Source organism: Simochromis diagramma, unplaced genomic scaffold (assembly GCF_900408965.1).
Source record: "Simochromis diagramma unplaced genomic scaffold, fSimDia1.1 OVJJ01000284.1, whole genome shotgun sequence".
Classification (NCBI taxonomy): domain Eukaryota; kingdom Metazoa; phylum Chordata; class Actinopteri; order Cichliformes; family Cichlidae; genus Simochromis; species Simochromis diagramma.
Genome location: NW_024386871.1, coordinates 1,209,041 through 1,228,002, shown reverse-complemented (window position 1 = coordinate 1,228,002; position 18,962 = coordinate 1,209,041). Strand labels below are relative to the sequence as shown.

The window sequence follows — 18,962 nt, the reverse complement described above, 5'->3', positions numbered from 1 at the left end:
GATTGTTTAACTGAGGCTTATTTAGCTATCTAAGCAATTTGCTCCAATCCAATGAATATCAGAAGGACTCGAGGAGAAGAAGTGTGAATGAATCACTCGTTCAGAGAACTGATGACTGAAAGGTCTGTTCATCAGATGTGTAACATAATCCAGATATTTTGTTCGATATTATTAAAATGGCAGCTGTCGTGTCATTGAAATGAAGGTCTAAATTTGGAGAATTATAAATTCTTTACGTTTTAGTGTAAACCCAATAAGGGTTACGTGCAAAACATATATGTCACCTATTGTGTTGTTTGTTAACAACAACAGCAAAAAAAAGTATACTTTACAACTTTAAGTACACTCATTAGTTTTATTGTGTTTCATTGTTCCTTAAATTAATACAGTTTTTGCAGTTTTGCTTTAACTGCTCAGGGATTACAACTATTTTTACCCAAGTGCCCCATTTTTAAATTTAGAGGAAGTTATTGGACATCATTTTAAAACTAGGAATTATTTTTGTAACAAGAAGTCTAGAAGCCATGGACATCACCAAATGCTCTTTCCTCCCTTTTAGACTTGTAGTCAAGACCGTCTAAACCAAGACTAAGACAATACCAAGACCAGAGGGTATCGAGACCAAGACAAGACCAAGACAAGACCGAGACCAAGACGAGACCAAGACAGTCCGAGTCAAGACCAAGACAAAAAAGTCTTTAAACTGCAGCCTCACCCTCTCTGTTTTTCACATAATGATATTATCCTATATCCTCGCATGTGATTGGCCACAATATGGAGGGATTGAAGCATAGCTGAGCCACTGTGTGAGAGCTGAGCAGCGAAAGGACATTAAGTGAGGAGCCGGCTCTCGCTCAATGGGAGTCAACTCTTCTGATTCACTACAAAGCACTCTCTAAGCACGGCTCTTAGAGCTGATGCTTTTGCGCATGACACATTATTGAACGTTACGTTGTGTGTCATGGATACTGTTGACTCCAAATCTCCCGACCACTATGTCGATCTGAGACAGCAAGACCGAGACAACGAGACCAAGACAAGACCGAGACCAAAGTCCGTCGAGACCAAGACAAGACCGAGACCACGTAAAAGTGGTCTTGAGACCGGTCTCGAGACATCCAACTCTACTCCCTTTAGATACTCTGCTAGGCCTTCACTGCAGCTACCTTCAGTTGCTGATTCTTTGTAGGTCTTTCTGCATTTAGTTTTATCTTCAGTAACCGGAAGGTGTTTTATCTCATTTCTTTTCATCCGAGAAACTTGTGTTGGACTATGAAGTGCAAGTGTATTAAGTTTTGAAGCATATGGCTGAATCTGAGCAAAGGGTACAGCCCTGTGCACTTTAATGTTCATCCTACTACTTCTATCACCATCATCAATTAAAATCTAGTGGCCTGTTTCCACTGGCAGGCATACATGCCTGTGTCATAACATTGCCTCCATGAAATTTGACAGATGATGTGGTATGCTTCAGATCATGTTTCTTCCTTTTTCTGTATTTTTCTCTTTCCATCTTTCTGGTACAAACTTTATCTTGGTTTCATTAGCCTAGAAATTTTTGAAAAGCTGGACAGCCTTGCTTTAGATGTTTTCTGGCAAAGTGTAATCTGGCCTACATGTTCTTGAGTGTAACCAGTGGTTTGCACTTTCCTGTAAACCCTCTGAATGTGTATTCATAAAGGCATTCTTGATTATAGACCTTAATAATGATATGCCTCCAACTTGACTTGGCTGGAAGTTGCTGTACATCATGGTCTTTGTTTAAAACTTCTGATGACAATACAATGGCTCATGTGACAAAACAAATGCCATCCACCGGCTGCTTCTCTTTTAGAGTTGCCTAAGCAACCTGTGTGCTCCTCCTCTCCGACCAGTCCGACCCAATCAAGGACAAAGATGAAAAGCTGCTGCACTGACAAATGCAATTCCTACCTGTTCTATGGGCCAATGATGTTTCAGGTGCCGCTGCAAGAGGTGTTCGTCTGTCTATCAGTCTCCCTGGATATCAGTGGTGGGTGGAGCTTATATCCCCGGGTGATGGCCTGTGGTTGGTCAGCTTCATCTCTGCTTCCTTATAACTCCACCCACTGGGCCTCCACAAGGCTTTACGGGTACCACACTCTGCTGAACATGTTTGTGTTTGTCGTTCTGTTGAGCTGTTTCTCAGTTTTTGTTAAGCTCCCCGTCTGTCTGTCTGTCAAAGCTGATTCTTCTTGTGTCGTCTTCATACAGTTTTCCTATGTGAACAGAAAAAAAGAAAATGGTTTTTGAAGTGAAGTAGCTAATTGTTCACTAAGACATACCTCTACACCTGCCAAATGCAACCTCCGGGGGCAGTGTTGGGCAACACAACAATTTTAATGTCATGGTCATATATTCCACTACAGCTCATATTGGCCCATAAAGCGCAGATGACCCCTTATTCTAAACCACACAAACACAAACGATCAGCGGACCAACAGGAAATCAGCTTGCTTATTGAACAGAAGTCTATAATAAACGTGCTCTCCACAGACCACAGCAATGGTCATGCTCTATGGGCACACAAATAAGAGGATCCTGGCTGAAACATGACAGTCATGCTCTAATTAATTCAAAACGTTTGGGTTTCAGGATCACCTTCAGCTGCTATTTTTATATCGCTCCCTAGAAATAATGTTAGGACCACTTGGATCTTTTAAAAACATGACAAGGCTTTTATGTGAGAATCTGGTCATTGGATATGACCAAGAGTTTCCAACAGATTTCAGTCCAAGAGTCCACAGTTGGACCCTCAAAGTCAAAGATGACAGTGGCCAGATGAAGGTGGCCACATTTAAACCAGGACGCCTCATAGCACCAAATTATCAAGCCTGCGCCAGTGTGCGCTGTAGAAAGAATGAATCAAGCAGGGATGGACATGTGTACCACAACACAATGTTTTAAATTAGTGATAAAAAACTGCAGATTTATCGCCCACATTCTTAGAAGTTTTTGAAAAAGTGTTTAAAAAATGTCAGACCGAGGCAGACAAAAGCAGCTGAAGCCATTATCTTGGATTTAATTAGCAAAAATGACAAAAATTATAACTGTTGTTAGCTTATTTTATCAGTATTTAAAAGTATATGCACTATCTTTACATGACACATCATTTATATACTGTGTTCTTATGTTTTAAATAACAATTTATTTGTATAACAAGCTGCTAATATTTGCCTATGTAGTATTATCTCATTTGTCATACTCAAGTCCTGAAAGTGGATTAAAAACAAAAAATGAAGAAAAACCCAACAATGATAAAGTAAAACTGTTTCTTTACCACATTGCAACCTTTTCTGTATTGCATAGAGAAACGATTTTCTTCTATATGTGTATGAAAAATGCCACAATTACAATAAAAAACACAAATAATGTATTATATTCAATAAAATAATATACTGAATTTTAATGTCATATATTATTTAAAACCCCCTGAATGACACGGATCTATGGTACACTTTGTGTTTGCTCTAACTCAAAATGCTATTTCAGTTGTCTCTTAAAAAACATAGTGGATCTTTTATCTACATTAACACAATCATTTAGGCTGCGCATAAAATCTCAATGTGACAATGCTGGGATGGTGTTTTGTCAGATCTCTGGTATAACAAAGTGAGTGTTGTGGCACTGATGAAAGACAACAGCAGTCTTTAGTAAAGACTGAAATGAAGGGTTATAAATACTGATGTTTTTTTCTGCTCCTGTAGCTTTTGATTTCTTTCACGAGCCTTCTGTTTGCATACTTCTTAGGATATAATATTCTTTCTGCTATTGAGCATACAGACCCCAATTACCCAGCCACAATACACGTAAACATAGTTTATCTAAATGCTATGAATGTCATTGTGGTCCAAGTTGCCGTATCATCTGTTTTTCAGGCTTTATATTATGCTATTAGACCGTGAGCTTTCAAAGGGGCTCTTCTTTCCATCACCAGCTTTACATAAAAATCGCAAATGTCAGTTAAATTCAACTTTGAGCCAAATTGTACAACGTGCCTCTGATTTTCTGTGCTGCTGTTACCGAAATTAATATATTTAAATAGTTCATGAGTTCATGGAGTCTACTGCTCCACACAAACAAACATATTTTGAACACTCTTTCTTGCTATATTTTAAAAACGTGTCACATGAAAGATACATTAAATCCATAATGCAAAACTATTAATGAAGATTACAGTGGGGGAAATAATTATTTGATCGTTTGCTGAATTTGAAGGTTGGCTAACTCACAAAGAAATGAACAGTCTCTTAATTTTATGGAGAGAGAGCAAAAATCAACAAAAGTCATAACTTGGTTGGCGTGTCATTGAGTGAAATAAGTATTTTATCCCCAAGCAAAACATGACTTAGAACTTGGTGGATAAACCCTTGTTGGTAAGCACATGGTAAAGCTGTTTGTTGTTGGTGGTCACTAGGTTTGCACACATCTCAGGAGCCATTTTTGGCCCAAATCCTTTGGGTTTCTTGGCTGCTGCTTGGCAACTTTAAGCTTTAGCTTCCTCTGCAGACTTTCTACAGTACTGATGTCTGAAGACTAGCTAGGCCACTCCATGACCTTAATGTGCTTCTTCTCTAGCCACTCATTTGGTGGCTTGATGGTATGTCTTGGGTCACTGTCATGGTGGACGATCTATCCCCGACTCATGTTTAGGCTGAGGGAAAGAGGTGCTCTACCAAGATTTTACGGTACATGGCCCCAGCCACTGCCCCCTCAATATGGTACAAACTCACTTCATTATCACAAGTGAACTGTTATTATTGCTAAGCAAAGTAAAATTAAAATTTTCCATTGGTAGTGAAGTACATTTAACCAATGAGAGAGCAGCAACAGAGGCAGTCTGTCTGTGGGTCAATTTGTCTGTCCAAGTAATGCAAATGACATCCAATAATGGGGATGCTTGTTACCATGGGAATAAAGAATGAGTGATTGTGAGGTCTGTTATGGAGACAAAGGCTGTGTCAAACGTATGATTATAATTAGAGACAGAGTAGGTTAGCTCAGATACCAGCACACACAAACACAGCTGTACTGTATATTGACAGAAATGTAGCGTCCCATCTAGAGACAGTGCAGTCTCACTGTAGAACTGTCCTCTCTTTTTCAATAATCTTAAATAAAATCTCCAAATACAAACAGTTCTGCAGGGTTATATTGCATTTGGCGTACTCCCCTTTCTGTATTGTGACTACTGTGGCTGTACTGTCTAAAGCATGCTGATGTTTGAGAGCTTCAATTATCAACTAAATATTTTTAAATTACTGGTGAAACTTTTCACTTTATTCTACAGATTATTTTCTCCTTCTCTGGAACTTTTTGGGAATCTTGTGTGATAGGTATAACAGACATACAATATCAACATTTCAATTTAGCCAAGTTCAGGTACCAAAGTAGTCGTTCAACAAGTTCCCCTGTCAGTAGATTAAGATGGGTTCAGATGCTTAAAGCAACAAAACTAAAGGTTTCCCCAGGAAACTGGTCATTGGCAATAGTAAAGCATGAATAGCCATGTACAAACTTATAAATCCATAAAAAAAAAAAAAAATCAATCAACTTTTGACATGAATCACACAGATATCTCCTTGCTGCTTACTGAAAAACACAAATCACATCAAATATTACATGAATGCGCACGAAGTCTTGAGCCACCCTCATTTTGCTAGGAAATGGGAAATATGTGCAGTGATTTACTGAAATGTGCAAACATATATGGAAATACCAGCTATAAAACTAGTCAACAAGTCAATATTAGGTATGATTATCTTTATTGTTCAACAAAGCTTGAACTCTCTTAGGCAAGCTTTATTGTAGCAGTTTTTAGAAACAGTTCTCCAGGATTCTTGAAGGACATTCAAAGCTCTTCTTTGGATGTTAGATTCCTTTTCGTTCCATTTTATCTTTGCTTTTTTTTTTTGTCGTCTGCTGTAGATTGCTGTAGTCTTTGAGGCCCGCCACATCTTCTTTTGACCTCCATCAGCTTCCTCAGATTTGTTTTTGTATGCACTGCATACTATGCTGAGATATGCCAAATATTAGTTTAAGAGGCTATATATACCAAAAAAAAAACATCTTTAAAGATTTCCAACTATCTGGTCTTTAAGTCTGATGTAATTCGCCGTTTCCGGGTCCAATATATTTAACATCCAGGCATCCATGAAAACAGAATTTATGAAATTTAATGGCGTTAGTTAGCAAATGAGCAGGAAGTTAGCTCGCTAGTTTCCACCTAAACATAATATACCATGAGGGACTGAGGGACTTCCAACATAAATGAAAACAGAAAACTAAACAGCAGTGAGGATTACTGAAGTTGAACTAGCTGGTATATAATGATGTGCTACGTGATGTGCTAGTAATGATTTATATAGCGCTTTTCAAGGCACCCAAAGCGCTTTACAATGCCACTATTCATTCACTCTCGCATTCACACGCTGGTGGAGGCAAGCTACGGTTGTAGCCACAGCTGCAGTCAGTCTGCCCCAGACTGACAACTGAAGCGAGGCTGCCATATCGCGCCATCGGCCCCTCTGGCCAACACCAGTAGGCGGCAGGGTAAAGTGTCTTGCCCAAGGACACAACGACCAGGACAGAGAGGGCTCGCCGCGGATCGAACCGGCGACCTTCCAGTTACAGATGCGCTTCCCAACCCCCTGAGCCACAGTCGGCCCTAGTGACACACCTTTGTTAGCATAATATAAACACACACACTGGAAGGTGAACGCTTGCTTTTTTCCGCTTGATAAAAGTTAACGTGAGAGTTCCCGATGGTTAGGGACAAATGCAATCGCATGGCAGGATGCTGTAAACGGACCAAACTTCAGTCAGGAGAACAACTGAGATAATCCATCCACAATATGAGGTTAGTCATTAATATACTGCTGCATGTATTTACATCGTAATGTTTTAAAAACTGAGCTTTAAAATGAATAGTGGTAATAAAAAAACAGAGAGGCCGACAGTGATCACTGCATTTTTTAGGGGCTTCTTGAGATTAAATAGAACAAGATACAAAGCATTACAACATGTTAAAAGCACAACAGCCTTAATAAACTCAGAGTAGTTTGGACCCAGAAGCATGGTTCATATGTCATCACTTAAAGACTTGATAACATTGAGACTTGATTGAATTTCAAGTATACAGATCAGCCTCAACTCAAGCCTTCTTTTGGCATTTATCTAAAAGTAATGTATCACCTACAATAATATAAACAAAGCACACACTGACATCTACATTCCCCAACAGCATTTGGTTGACCCTGTAGGACAATGTGCCCTTCGACAGCAAAAAAACTGCCCAGTAATGGCTCGAGGTACAAGTCTCCAACTTTCAAATCCTAATCTAATGGTGTATCTCCAGGATTCTCATCTCAGGGAGGCCAAATGACAACCTCAGATATCAAATGTCCATGGTCAGAGCTGTTTTGGAGCTATTATGGCAGTCTACTCAATATTTTATGATTGATTTTATCAGTCACACATTATTGGCATTCTTCATTGTGTGACTGATCAGTGTGTGATCAGTATAGTGTTGTTTTGTTTCATTTATATTACCGTGTTTATTAATGCATAATAGAAGTTCAACAGCATCACATGAGTTTAAGCACTTAGAGCTAGTTTAAAGTTCAAAGAAAGTGCACTCTGCTTTAAAATTAGAAGTGTCGTCTGCATCGGAACGCAACAAAAGTAGAAGGCAACACTTCTTACAGGTTGCATCAGATACTTTTGACTTGCAAAGAGAGTAATGCAAAATTGCATCAGCTGGTACTTTAAGCGATACATGGTCACCCAGCAAGAGCTTTGGTCATTCTTTGGCACAGAGTGGTTTTGTTGTGATGAATTCAGGGGCTTGTGATAACATTTCAAGTATATATATGATGTTTGCTGAAACAGTTGCATAAGGTTTGCAAGTCCTCTACATGCAACATCTTGACGGAATCTTTAAAAAAATCAAACCTTTCAATTATTAACAAATATCATTTTTTTTATTTCTGCTGGTGGTAGTAGGCATTAATGTAACCATTGCGAAAAAGGAGTAGAAATGTGAAATTCTCAGATCATTCGTCTTTCTTTGAGCAGCAGTCTCCTTTTGAATGTATCACTAGTGTCAAGAATAAGCATTTTAAGGGTCATAGCAGTTTTTAATGCTGGGATTTCAGGTTGGATATCAATGCAATCGATCAATTTTTGTGTTTTCTGGCATCCTTTTATGCCACTTCCATGTTGCAACAGGCATGGGCTAGCCCTTGTCTTGTCTTGATTTTTTTAAAAACTTTTTTTAATTGGTTTTTATTCCACAGTGATATCCATTCAGCCCATTCTTAGTGCAAGGATTACATGATTGCTTTCCAACTGTGTCTTACAATGCCGACTTTACATTAAGGAGGCTTTGATATAAATAATGTTTTGTGATGTCAACAAATCTCACAATGAAAGCCATCCATCTCCTAAATGACTTATCCCATTCAGGGTCATGTGGAGAATGGACCTATCTCGGCTGACATTGGGCTGAGAGGTGAGGTACACTCTGGACAGGGTGCCAGCCAACTGCAGGGCTAACACAAAGAGACAGACGATCACTGACACTCACATAGAAACCCACGGCCAATTTAGAAACAACCTCATGAGCATGTCCTTAGTATGTGGTGGGAAGCTGGAGAGAACCCATAAACACAGGTAGAACATGCAAAATCCACATAGACCAGCTGGTCAGTTTGAACCTTTTGATATTAAATAAGCAATAATAACATGGATGGTTACATGGAAATGCTATAAAAATGAAGTACAGACATGTGTTGACACAGATGACAACAGGTTGTGGCTCGTTAGTAACTGATTTCCCGAACAAACCACAAGCTTTGCCTGGCTATCAAACAAAACAAAGAATGTACAACTGGCTCCAGTGGGCCAAGCTTCTTCTTTGGATGAGATCTTTAATTCAGCAGTCTATGGCAGCATTTGCAAAACTGTCATCAACCTCTGGAGTGGAGATTTTACACTGAACAAATGGGTGCACAGACAAAAAAAATGGAAGGAAACTATTCAGTGGTTTTCACCATCTACTGAAAAGCTCATACAGTCTTTTTCTTTCCAGTGCTGACTCCCCTGCCCACCCACAGTCTGTTGGCTGCTTCACCCTGTTCTTATCTGTGGAAAGAAAAAAAGAAAACAAATCCACTGCCTCCTGTTGGACAAAGACCTGCAGTTTTCCAAGGATTTGTGTAACGATTGTTGATGGTGAAAATGGGTTGCTTTTAAAAGAACGAAAATGTCCAGCGTCATATTTTCAGAAGCAAAGTACAACTTGCATTAATGTTTTTATCTCTACTTTTATTTAAAAAGAAAAAAAATACAAATGCCAGGGAACCGAATAAGCGAGTGTTTACTGTCTGTCTCGACTCTGCTTTGAACTTGTTCTGTTTGTCCTGCCTTTTTCTCTTACGCCCTCCTTCTCTCTCTCTCTCCCTCCACGCCGTCCAGCCTGGCAAACAAGAGTGAGAGCGAAGGGTGAATTAATAAAGGAGGGAAAGTGGAGCATAACTCCCCGAGGTCGGTCTTTTCTGGGACGCTCACACAGAGAAAGGGATCCACGCGCACGAATGACAACACGATCTACATAAAGACCCTGACACACATAAATGTGAGGCCTGTGTGGCTTTAGTGTGCTGATAAAATGAGACGAGGAGACACAGAGGGGCAACAATCCTTACATGCCATCATCTGCATGCATGTGGGAGCTGGGGGAAGAGGTGGAGTGAAGAAAGGCGGAGACATGAGGAAGACAAAAGGAGGAGGAAGAGGGTGGGCAAAGAGGCACGTGAGGAGGGATGCATGGAGAGTTTTGCCCGAGGCAGTGAAACTCACAATGTTCCCATATTCCCTGTGATTCCTCCACTCTCATATCTTTCCTTCCCATTTCTTCCATGTTGCTCTTTTTCTTCTTTACGTATTTGTATTTTCATTTCCTTTCATGTCCTATTTCTTCTTCTCCTGTTCACTTTTCTCTCCCTCATCACTTTGTCTTTTCCTTTCATGTCTTTATTTCCTGAAACTTCTCCTCTCCTCTGCATGTGCCTTTCCGCCTTTCCTTCTCTCACCTGCCATTTCCTTTCCTCACTTCCCACCTCCCCCACTTTCTTCTTTCTTCTAGTCTTCTTTCATCTCCCCTTTTGTTCTGCTCTCATCCCATATTTTTTTTTTGTTTGACTTCTTTGTGGCACCTCCTGTCTCCTTAACTACCTTTCCTCTTCATCTTCACCCTCTTCCCTTCACCCTTTTACTTCTTTTCTTTGCTCTTTTTTCACATCACCCTCAGTTGTACCTTTCATCTCTGAAGTTGAACCTGGTATCTTTCATTGTCAGCTTCTGGCATTACTGACCATCTAATGCACACACACACACACACACACACACACACACACACACACACACACACACACACACACACACACACACACACACACACACATGTGTGTGTAAGTCTCCTGGTTCATCTGCAAATATACAGTAAACAATGTGACAAGTTGCTTTATAGCCGGGGGGTGGGAGTATTGTTTATCAATGGCCTACAACAATAAAAGCTGGTACCAATTAAGCCTCCTTTAGCCAGAGAAAAAAGTCCCTGAAGACTTTCATTGCAATTCAAAGTGTTATAGTGGGCACAGTCAAACACTGGGGACCAAGCCAGCAAGACTTCAGCTACTCTCTGGATTTCCAAACAGATTTGCCAACCCACCCTTTTTTTCCCCCTTTCTCCCTTTTCCATCTTTCCTCTCTCTCAGGCCATCACTTTGTTTTCTTCTCTCGTTTTTTTCAAGCAATATGTTAATTAAAACAAAGAAAGAAAAGGGCCGAATGAATGAAATTAAGTGACTGAACCAAGAGGCGAATTTGTAAATGTACGGATGATTCAATGTTTACAACAGGATTATTTAAGGTGCAAAGTTAACTATGTTTTCTTTTGTTTCTGAATGCTGTGCTACCAGGAAGTGACAGGTGGGATTTATTTCCCTTTAATAAGCTCCTGCTAAATGTTGATATATGCCGACACATGCTAATGGTGGTGAAGGCAAATAAAGTTGAATAACAGAATCATCACTCGACTTTAATTAGGCAAAACATCTTTCCTGTCTAAGTTTCTAAGAACCAAAAGCGTGCCCAAACTCGTTTCATTAGTCACAGAAATTACTTTAAAAACACCCATCTAAAAACAGAGCTCATCATCATCATCGCAAATACAACAGATCAAGGTCATTTTAGGAAGGAAATAGAGACAGATATTAAGATATAAGACTCAGAGTGAATCTTTATTAAGATGCACAGAAACAAGCAAAACACGCAGTAAATTATGAAAAGCCATCAGGTCATAATACACCTCAGTGAACACAGCAACAAACAGCAGTCAGCATTTATGAGTAAAACCTGCTTCGATCCTTGAGCTACCAGGAAATATCTGAAATGCCTCAAATAAGAGATTATCATAACGATATCACGGGCAAAGCGTGTAATACACACGCCCGTCCACCGTGTTCATTTCACATTTGCCTCTCCAAAGCGACACGCATGCAGAGGTTGCAGTACCAGCTGGGGGAGATAACATATTTAAAGCAAAGAAATTTGTAGTGACCAAGGAAAGCCTGAAGTACATTCCAGGGTCCTTCTATGCGAGCAGCAATTAAGCTAGGTGGCTAATATGTATTTACATATAAACGTGTTAATAATAATGTCTCTTAAAACGCTTTCTTGTGATTATTTTCATGTCGCTTGAAATAAAATATCTCTGCTGTTACTGCAACTTCTGCATGCGTGTCCATATCATGCTTTGGGGAGGCAAAGTGTGAAATAGACACAGTGGACGTACTGTGTGTTACATGTTTTGCGTAATACTGCGTTGTCTTGAGACTGTCCATGGAGGACCCTCATCTTCAGTATTCTTGTACAGACCTAGCCAGCAGTGCCAAGTGTGAAACTGCAGCATACCCTTTCATTCGTATTTTTAAAAAGGGGAACAAACAACCCAGCCTGCCAAATCAAAGTTGCGCTCAGCAACCGCAACCGCAACAGCACTCCCCTTCCTCAGTCTTCTTGAGTGTTTGCCAAAATCTCTTTGAGGCTGATCCAAAGCCTTGTTTTACAGCCTCACCAAACTCCTACTATACCCAGGTTTTTTGTTCAACATTTGCCAAATCAGCACTTTCCTTGGCTTGCTGGTACATGTCAGCTGCCTTCAGAGTCCCACAAGCTAAATAAGAAGATTCCTTGTTAGCTTGACAGCTCACTTTACCGTCATTTTTTACCATCTGGTGTGGAAACTGCTGTTGAAGATCTCCAGGACTCTGCCAGACGCACTAACTACCGCTCAAACTCACTGTAGTTTTGGGTGTGCCAGGCCTCTCAGCCATCCGATCCAACTCACCACCAGGTAGTGATCAGATGACAGTTCGGCTCTCCTTGTTCCCGAGTATCCAAAGAAAGGGTCAGAAAATTAGCCCTTTATAATAGAAGTTTATATGTGGAAATCAGCTTTTAACAAGCAACTTTGATTTATGTGCCAACCTTGTTCTTTTCTTCATGACTTGTATTCAAGCATTTGGTCAGAATAACTATATTGTGCTGCAGTTCTAAGATTAATCGTCTTGCATTGTCCATTACATACTAATTACCAAAAACGCTGGTGTCCATATATAAAAAAGAGCCTAAACAGTTTTAACAGTTTTAGTTGCTCGTTTTTTGACCTGTTAACACCCTCACTGCTTCCAAAACTAGTAAATTCAGACTACTTCTACAAACATCTTCAGCAATCTGATTTTTTGGAACGACCTTGTCAGCTTAACAAGGTTTGCAAATTAGATTTTCACAATCATACTTCTAAGAAATGAGGCCCAGTCTTGTGTACCCTGCCATCTTGTGTAGATCCTTCTATTTAAAAAAAATAACTCAAAATTAGAAAGTAGCAAACTTTGTTTTTAGGAAGTTCCCAATCATGAAATATTAGAGTTTCAACACTTATGTGTGCATCAGCTTTGTACCTTCCATCACACAGAGCGATATGTTTGTCTCGACTCCGAGTAGTGGTCGAAAATGGAACACTAATCTCAATATAATACAGTCATAGAAATAATAGCCAATCAAAAATGTAATAAAAATACCTGATAAAATATATTTATTCAACTCAGTACATCTGTTTTTACTTCTGTCATTAAGATATGTTCATCTCACACTCATGCATACACGCACAACTTCATGAAGACAGACAAAAGCAAGTCAAACAGCAGAAACACAAAGAAATGAGATGAATGAGAAGTAAGACCGCAAAAGAGAAGAAATAGAGCAAGAAGTAAAACATGTGGGAGAAAAAGTAAAGGAAAGAACAGAGAGTCAGTCAGAGCTAGAAGCAGTAAGAAGGAGAAAGAAAGAGAGCCTCTTGCAGAAGCCCAGGGGGTATCCTGCTATCCCAGAATGCTTTGCTCTAACCTACTTTGGTATTTCTGTTTCTGTCTTTGTCTCTGCAGCACTCTGAGTGGGCTAGCTAACTGATACACAGTACACCAGAACAAGTTTTGTATATGTGAGTGTTCTTGGATTCCTTTTCTTTTGAAGATCATATTAATTGGAATATGTATGTGTCTGAGTGCATGTTGGGGACCTGCATGCCTGCAAGCATTTGATTACTGAAGATCTACTATTTGTGCTCTTAGTATGAATGTAACACAGTGTTTGTTCTTCTATATGTAACTGTGTCACTGATATATATATATATATATGTGTGTGTGTGTGTGTTGTGTGTGTGTGTGTGTGTATAAGTATCTGTAGGTGAATGAGTTTGTGTACTACATAAGTGTGTGTGTGCATGTGTGTGTGTATTTGAAAGCCGTGCGGGCTGAGTGGGCAGCCTGACGACCAGCTCAGCAACACTCCGTTACCATGGAAACTAATGAGGAGAGCACAGAAAAGATGATTATAATGGAGAGAGAGTGGAGATGAAGTTTGATCTATCTCCGATCTGTCTACCTATTGTCGCATATTAACATGAATAACTCGAGTAATTTTCGCTTGTTAGTTTTACATATTGCCATAATTGCTTTAGATCTCAGTAATTAAATAGAGTTAATTAAACAGTATAACTTTGCAGCAAGAAATGTGTGGCAATATATGCAAATGCTTGCATTTCCTAAACTCTGGCCTGAACTAAAAGAAAGGATGGTTTCCAAATTCTGTTCAGAAACATAGCAACGGGACACAGAACCCTGATCTCGACATCATGCAGTCAGTGTGGATAACATGAAGACCCGTTTGACATTGACATGGCCACAGAACAAGAGCAGGGGGTTCAGTGGCTAGCACTTTTTCCTCACAGCAAGAGGTAACATTGCAGCTCCGTGTGTGGAGGTTGCATGTTCTCTCTGTGCTTGCAAGGCTTTCTCCGGGAGCTCCAGTTTCTCCAACTAATGAAAAAGCATGTCACATTAATATTTTGTTGTTTCAGGACTCTCTTGCAAATTTCAGGTTTAAACCTCCAGGTGAGTCTTTTCTCATAAAATGTTGAGAAAACAGTTTGTTTTGCTGAAGTCTGTGTAATTGAGAAACAGGTAGGTTCCTCAGTGCCTCCCTCCTACACACAAGCACAATTGTTTTGTAACATGTTAGGACAGTTGTGTTGTATTCATTTAACCAACACACGTGTCCTCTTTACCCAAAAAACGGATTTTACTTCATTGAGGGTAAATTCTCTTAGTGTGTGCACTCAAAGAGATGCAGGTGTACGTGTGACATCCAGCACTGGAACCAGAGCTCCACCTGCTGCATACGACGGAGCACACAAACACACACATATATTTGTATATTTCTATCACTGTGAGGACCTTGACTGGCACAATGCATTCCTGAGCCCCTTACGAGCCCCGTTATGAACTTGAATAGTCAATCAATCAATTTCCTGATTGCGACTCTAACCTATACCTGATTCTAAGCTGAACCCTAAAACTCCAACAAACCTTTAATGAAATTCCCAAAAGTGAGGGTGAGCCAAGCTGTCTCCGCTCCCAAGCTCTAAAACTCCGACTGGTCCTCAAAGAGAAGAGCCATCCAAAAGTGCACACACACAGCTGTCAGTACTCCCCCCTCCCCCCTGCATGCTCACAAAACAGGAAGTGTGGATTCTGACAGGAGGACAGATCAGTGTAAACCCCATGGTAACAGGCAATGCACACACGCACAAAATCCTCCTCTTTTAAAATCATCAAACATTATATGCACCTCTGCAGTCAGTTGCTTGTGGCTTGTGAACATACAAATTTGCAACAATGAACTTCTCCAACCTGTTTCCAGCATCAACCGATTTGTTACTTTCCACACAGACATGCAGGTGGTCCGCTCAACTGCAGGTGGGATGTTTTTTGCCATGTGTCAACTCTATCATGAGTGCATGCCTGCATGCACGAAACTTTTAACACTTGAGGTGATCCTTCTGGCAGAGGATGACACCCCTCCCCAAAACACCAAAAAGATCTAAATGACTTTGGTAATAGCGTGATAGCATGTATGGTTTCTATACATGCATCAGTCCAAGATGTGCCACCGGAACCTAAACACACTCTGTTCTGTTATATTTAGATAGCACAGAACACCACTATGGTACTAGCGAAAGAGACAGAAATGAGTGATCCGGTGATCCTAAGATGACTAAGAAATGACTAAGAAGACTAGGAAGAACCCCCATTAAACCTCTGGCAGTACCAGGGTCAGAGGGGGGCAGTTATCTGCTGGGACCAGCAGTGGGATGAGAGAGGAAAGAGAAGAGAAAATATAAAAGAGAGGCAGAGACAGATCATGAACAACAATGTGAATAAAGCGCAAACCATGCAAGGGAGAAGCAATAAAGTTTATGACGTGCAGTAGAGGAGAGTGAAAAAGAGGTGAGTGGAGGAGAAGTGCTCACTACAATATGAGCACTTCTCCTGAACAACAGTTAATTATCTGAACAATGGAAAAGCACAACATGGCCGCTCACAATGAGATGAAATAAAATGAGCGTGCATAAATTAGGTAGGTAACTGCTTTTGTTGGTGGTGGTTTTTAAAGGTAAAGGTAACAAAGTGGCAGCAAGGCTAAAAACTGCAGTCTCTTGAACAGCCACTCGAGTCTGAACATCAGCTAGATTTGCATGATAAAATGCCCAACTCCAGAGAGGAAATTAGCATGTCTACATGATTTTACAACCTGTTAACCAAAGCTTGCTGACATTAACAGATAAGTTAGCACCTGACATAAATATGGGTCCATGCAACAAACACCGGTGACAATCATAAACTTAATGGGGAGGCTTCAACAAGCCAATAAGTGACACTACAATGACAACATTCATCATCTAAATACAGTCTATAGGTTGAAATGCACGCATAAATCTTTCTTTGTAGGATCTCTGCAGTATACCTACGTAACTGGCCAAATTCCACATTCACCCATATTCATTAGCACTTGGGACAATCCTGATGATCATCCGGCCACATGGATTATTTAATACAGTTAATACTGGATAGAGCAGACAACAGATGGCATTTTCCAGTTAAGGGGCTCCCAGAGCAAACTGGTCCCTCCTTTTTTCCCTCTTTTTCTTCAACTCTGAAATATCTTGAACACTTCTGTTATGTTTGGGAGTTTTTCTTGCACACCTTTACAAGCATATATAGTCGTCCAAGCTGGCAATCCCAAATTGTTCAATTTATCTGAGCAATAACTGTGAAAAGTCCCAGATGACTCACTCTGTCAACAGCATCAAATGCACGCAAACACCAACTCAGACTATGATTCACGCAAATTTCCAGCAAATGTTAGCATCGTACAGAAGCAGCACAGCAACACTTGACTAGTGACAGAACGAGAAAAAAAATACGAGAGAAGACACAAGTTAGTGGCCTGTGCTGTCCCTGCTACCGCCAACAACTCTGGAGTCTGGAGAGCCTCAGTGAGAGCCCACTCTTCCCCCCGTGGAGCTCTGCGAATGTGTATGTGTCCATGGGCATCCTGTGTGTGTGGGTGGACAGTGAAGCTGAGTTGTCATGTTGGGCAGAACATATCTGCATATTCATAACTGAGCATCTACAGCATACAAACCTGCACGCAAATACCCAGGTAATGCCGAATTTACCGTTAGAGTAGAGCAAATAGTATTTAAAAAAACAACTAAAAATCCAACAAAATGATGGTCTTGAGATCAGAACAGCGGGAGGCAGGTAGGACTGTGAGAGAGAAAGATGTGGTAGAGTGAAGGAGCAAACTGAAAGACACAATGGTGCACTAGGATGAGAGCGAAAGAGCGAAAGAGAGAGATAGCGGAAGAGAATGAGTGGTAGGAGACTCTGTGTGGGTTGACTTTTTCTCTCCCGGGTGCTATGGTAACCTACAGAGCTGAGGAGAGGAGAGGAGAGGAGAACAGAGGAGACATATTCCTCCCAAAGTGACCTTGGTTAACCTTCCGAGTTTTTTTCTTCTCATGACAAGACTTCAGTAGACAAAACCAAATATCTCAACAACTACTAGGAAGTTTAGTGATCTGACCATTTTTCAGGTCAAAAGTTTGACTGTCCAACTGACTTGCTCATCCATCTCAGATGCTAAGTAGCTAATGTCAGAATGCAAAACCATGCAGTGATCATGTCAAATCATTATATTTGCTACACCTTAGCTTGTCACAGGAGTGCTCCTCTTGTTCAGTCCTGCAAGAACTCTTGCACGATACTGCTCAGCAAAGGAAAACGATCACAATGGAAGATAAAGCAAAAGCAGTTTGAAAAAACATAGTAAGGCGGTGTTTTACCATGTTTGACCCGGTTTGAATCACACTGTGTGTCTAAACCTGCAGTCGCTGTAAGTGGGTTTGTTTTTTTGTTGGCAGGTGATATTAGATGCAGAGGCACACGCATACATCATGCATCAGGTGGATTTCCACCCCTGCAGCGATATTTTTAGATTGTCAGTGAAGCATTTTGATGGCACGTCTTTATCTAAAATGCTTTGGCTCTGAGTGGTTGTCTCCATTGTCTAAACAGTTCAGTGATCATAATCAGAGAGTAAAAAAAAACAAACCTGTAGCTTTGCAGTCTTCTTAGCTACATCGCATAAATGTCGCATTTCACTTAAAACAAGGAGAAATTTAGATTTTATGTACTAAGTATCTAATTGTTGGTGATAATTAAATGTATTTAGATGCAATACTTTTATTGTTACATACTCTATAGCTGCAAATATACACCTTTATGTTTTGCACTGTGACTTTCCTTTAGAGGTTTGTCAAACTTTGGATATTGTAAAAGCATACATAGTACAGGAAGAAGAGGCAACCTTGCTCGCACCAAATCTTATCATAGCAGTCTGGCAGAAACAGTTTCCCCCTCCTATTTCTGTAATCAACCACCAAAAAACTGTTTGTGGGTGGACTTCTGCTTTGTTTGCTGTTGTGACAGCTGAGGCCATAAACAAAGGAACTGCAAGGCTGTAAACATAACAGTTCTTTGTTCCAAATTCTCTTCGTATAATGTCTGCCCTGGAGCGCAATGCAGCAAATTAATCACAACATGGTATGGTACTATGTCAGTATGGAGCAGGGATGGGATCTGAGCCCTCTGAATAGGAGGGGGACACTGTTTTATTGTATAATTTAAAAAGGGGACAATAATAATAAACTGAATAAACTAAAAGATACATTTAGAAAACTAAAAGATACATTTAGAGCCCGGGTGATATAGCGACTGATGTCAGCTATTAGCTGATATATCAGTATCACATTTATAAAAACTGAAAACTGAAATGAAAAAGTAAAGTAGAGACCGAAGAAACACCCTTCAACCACATTAAGAGTGTGGATGTTGCTCAGTTTGTTCACCAGAGGGCACTCTCCAATGCGCCTGTTGCCAAATGGGTTTGTGACACTACAAACAACAACAAACAGC

General features: G+C 40.2%; 1 protein-coding gene across 1 annotated transcript in view; it reads right to left on the bottom strand.

Annotated features, from left to right (window-relative positions):
• Positions 1-18,962, bottom strand: part of lrrc7 (leucine rich repeat containing 7) — a 137,720-nt gene that overhangs the window by 109,321 nt on the left and 9,437 nt on the right. The window contains exon 2 of the mRNA XM_040031524.1: positions 1,933-2,237. The gene's annotated coding sequence lies outside the window, so the exon portion shown is untranslated. The remainder of the gene's footprint in view (positions 1-1,932; positions 2,238-18,962) is intronic.